A 4,424-nucleotide genomic window follows, 5' to 3' on the forward strand; every position below is an offset into this window, starting at 1 on the left:
ACCCACCACAGAAGAACAAAAATTCTATCTTCTTAACATAGTGATTCAGAGTTATGGCTATGATGCTGTAGCAGTTTTATTGTTTTTAGTTTTGTCTAAATATGATTTTTCCATATATTGTTTGAAATGTTTTGAACATCTTGACATCATCAAAGCCGAATTAGAAAATGCATGCCCTGCTGTAGTTTCTTGTGTTGATCTTCTTGTGGTGGCGGCTTATGAGAGTGTGATTCTAGTAAGTAACCACATTCATCTCCCAATCATTTCCCTTTTCACCTTTTTCCTCTTCATATCATTCAAGAACACATGAAACTTTAGGTTATTAATATCTAATTTCTTTTACAGGCTGGTGGACCATTTTATCTAGCTCAATAGGTAGAAAAGACAGCAATCGATCTTTCTCTCAACTCTCCTATGAGCTTCCTAGTCCCTTATATGATCTTTCTACAAATATTGCAAGATTTGCAACAGGGGTTTTCACTGATAAAGAAACAGTCACTCTTTTAGGTACACAATTCAATCATCTATTCTTCAGTTCTCTACTCTAGTTGCTTCAGTTCTTAATCTATATAGTTTCATTACAGGTGCTCATAGTACTGGAATGATTCACTGCAAGTTCTTTGAAAAAAGACTATACAACTTTGGTGGAACAAATAAACCAGACCTATCAATGGATTCTTAATTTCTTAAATTATTAAGATCATTATGCAACAACTGATCCAATCACCATCAACATGACCATCACCATCACCTTCTTCATCAAAAACTAGAAGGTAGCAGGGAATGAAGATGGATTATGAAGGAAAAGGTTCAAGTTTTGGGAACTCTTTGACTTTTTCCGGATGCTTTTGTTCTAGTTTATAACCGTTAGATTCTACTTCTGCACCATGGTAGACTACACACTCTTTTTTATTAATTTATAGTATTATTTTTTTTAAACGGCTAACAACTTTTTTGGTTTAATATGCAATTAACACTTAACAGTGATCACTGTGTACATGTTCGTGAAGTCATTTGGTCAAAGGGTACTCTTTTTTCTCTCTCTAGAATAATCACACTCTCTCTCATGGTTTTAATATTTTATTTATTTATTTATTGAAACAGAATGGAAATGGTTTTATTGTTAGTGGTGTACATTGCATATGTATACAATGCAGGTAGTTTAGTAGGCTACATTCTTCTAAGTGTTAGCACTTGGTTTATGGCCATTTCATGGCGTTTTGCTCCTTATTTGTTCAATCCATCCGGTTTCAAGTGGCAAAAGTGAGTTTATTTTTTCTTTTTATAATTTATGACATCATCTTTATATTTTATACTTTTTTTTGTTTTCCATTTTTAGGACGGTAGAGGACTTCAGAGACCGGACAAATTAGCTCTTCTATAGAGGTGAAATTAGCGTTAAAGGAGAAGAAAGTTGGGAAGCTTGGTGAGATGAAGAATTGGTATTACAATTTTTAAAAAATATCCTTGTTTTTCCATTACCATGTATTTATATATAATTCTTAATTATGATAAAATGTGATTCTTTTGTAGTCTCATATTCGAAGAAGGGTTATGGAGACGATTTTGAGCCTACGGTTATTCATATTCGAATATGGTGTTGTTTACAAATTGGATGTGCAAGATTCAAATACATCATTATCCGTAAGAATTTGAATTTCAAAATCTAGACAAGTCCCATCTTTTTCAAAGAGTTATATATGCTTTATTATAATCTTATTTGTGTTTTAATAATCTTTTATCATGTTTTGTAATTCAATAATTTTTACCCTACATCATATTCACATATAACACAAAAACAATTAACTACAAAAGTGGTCCCTTTGTGGAAAAGGTTTCAATTCTGGACTAAACACGATAAAAATCCAAAACGAAGGGAAGATTTTTGTAAATTCATAAGAAAATTTATTCTATTTCTATAAACCAACCAAACATAACGAATCTTTCCATTCCTACATGTGTACGGATGTTTCTAATGTTTCTTGGTTTCGAAGAAATTTTGCACAAGTAAAATGTACCAATGCCTACAATAACCTTCTCATGGCATGTTAGTTTTATATAATTTTCTTTTTAATTCTTATTGTGTTTTACTAAACTATTTCCATTTTACAAAGTGTTGAAGAAGCAGAGTGTGAAAGGGCATATGGGTTGGCTAGTGATCTCTATGTGTCAATCTTTGATCGTACAAAGGCCACCTGAGTAAGTATGATTCATTATTTTCTTTGATTTTTATATAAACCAATGTACAAGCCTTTATAAAATCGTCTCTCAAATCATTATAGGTTGCAATGAGAGAAGCACATGAAGAGGTTGTGCAAAAGGCGATGTCCATTTATAACGCCATTTCAGTGGGATTTGGTTCTGCTAGACAAAAATACGAAAAAAAATTCATATGTTTTTGAAAAAGGCTTTTGAGGTAATTTTTTTGTGCTTTACATCATTTATAATATTTAACGGTCAAATTTCTTGTTTAATCATTCGTTATTGTTTTTACTGGTTATATTGAAATATTGTAGGATCATAAAAAGAAAGACTTATGTCTCAAACCAAATTACCTTAGTTGAGATGCAACACGGACAATATGAGGATATTCAACAGAAAAATATAAGGATGGTCAACAAGAGAACGTGGAGTTTCAACAGAAAAATATGGATGTTCAAGCAAAATTTGAACAACTTGCACAAGCTTTGAATGAGTAGGTTAAAACTTTTATTAATTAATGATAGAATATTATGTATTGAATAATATTTTATATTTAATTAGTAGCCACTTTTGATTTTGAAATATGTATCTTTTGATATATTGGATATTTCTTTTAGTTTCTATAGAAATACTCTTTTACTTGTGGTTTTATATTAATTGCATTTTTATAAATTGATATAATAGTCTAATTGAATAATCAAAATTTATTGAATAATGGTATGGAAAAATTGCCACAGAATTTGCTACGGAATTAGTTATGTAAAAATTGCTATGGAAATTGCTACATAAAAGTTGATATGGAATTTGCTACGGAAACGTTGCTACAAAATTAGTTACGGAAAAATTGCTATGGAATTTGCTACGGAAAAGTTGCTACGAAATTTGCTACGGAAATATTGCTACGAAATTAGTTATGGAAAAATTGTTATGGAATTTGCTATGGAAAAGTTGCTACGGAATTTGCTACGGAAACATTGCAACGGAATTTGTTACGGAAAAATTGTTATCGATTTTGCTACGAAAATGCTATGGAACTCAATTTACAATGGAATATATGTCGTAGAAACCGTCATAGCAAAATTGCTACGGAATTATAATTCCGTAGCTAAACAATTTGCTACAAGAAATAAAGTTACGGAGTCTAATTGAAATTTTGCGTAACAAATTTTGTAGTTATTCAGCTTTAGCTACAGAATTTCAGTTTTGGCTACGAAATTTTCCGTAGCTAAATAGAAATTTTCTTGTAGTGGATAAGCATGACAAATGGAAGACTTATTTGACGAACATGCAATAAAGTGTTATGTAACTGGAGAAACTAAAAAGTAGATTATCATGGGTGTTAATCGAGGTCGTTAACTCGCCAAAAAAAAACCTTAAAATCCTTTCAATAATTAGTCGATTGTATTACTTGATCTCTTATTAATAATGAGTTCTTGGCCGCCCATAAACATAACAAATATAAGAGTAATGATGGGTGGTCGTGGTAAAGTGATAAATAATTTTGTTGAACGACCCAAGATACGACACCAAAATCGACACGAAAATAAACGGGTTCGGGCTGAGATTTTTTGACCTGTTGACCCGCTAAAATAAACGGGTTGTGTTTGGTTTAGTAATTGGATTCGCAGGTCAATCCGTATAAGGTTTTTTATCTTTTAAAGAGTATTACAATTTTAAAGCAAGCTAGCGCAAATGGTTCATCATTTGGTGGTTCACCGTATAATATATTATATACTATATTAAAAGTCGTGGCTTCTGGCCTCTGCTATCTAAATAGATTAAATCCGAACCACCCATCAATGCTTTTGAATCCGACTACCGATTGAATCCGACCCACCCATTGATCCCCTGCTCCTGTAACCAACCAAATTCCGGTTTCTTCCCCAAAAAATTACGACTAGGGGTGCAAACGAGCTGAGCCGAGCCCGAGCCTGGTCAGGCTCGGCTCGGGCTCATTTAAGTTATACGAGGCTCGAGCTCGAGCTCGGCTCGATTCGAGCTTTCTTTTACTGAGCTCGGCTCGAGCTCGTCAAGAATTATACAAGCTCGGCTTGGGCTCGGGCTCGGCTCGTTTGTCGTTTGGTGTGCCTAAATAAGCTTAAGTTCGCCTCAAGCTCGTTTACTAATACCCGGAATCCATAATTTCCCAAATATGTTTTTATTTTAATATAAGAAAATAATAATAAATTATATTATATAAAGGCTCGTTTAGGCTCGTGAGC

The 4,424-nt window shown here is 32.9% G+C and overlaps 1 long non-coding RNA gene across 1 annotated transcript; it reads left to right on the forward strand.

The window, feature by feature from the left end:
• Nucleotides 1-1,121: 1,121 nt before the first annotated feature.
• LOC111884774 (uncharacterized) lies at nucleotides 1,122-2,407 on the forward strand. Its single transcript, XR_008225004.1, has 3 exons — nucleotides 1,122-1,644; nucleotides 2,115-2,199; nucleotides 2,283-2,407. It is a non-coding gene; the product is annotated as an uncharacterized LOC111884774 (long non-coding RNA).
• Nucleotides 2,408-4,424: the final 2,017 nt, after the last annotated feature.

Source organism: Lactuca sativa, chromosome 7, assembly GCF_002870075.4.
Source record: "Lactuca sativa cultivar Salinas chromosome 7, Lsat_Salinas_v11, whole genome shotgun sequence".
In the NCBI taxonomy this organism is placed as follows: Eukaryota; Viridiplantae; Streptophyta; class Magnoliopsida; order Asterales; family Asteraceae; genus Lactuca; species Lactuca sativa.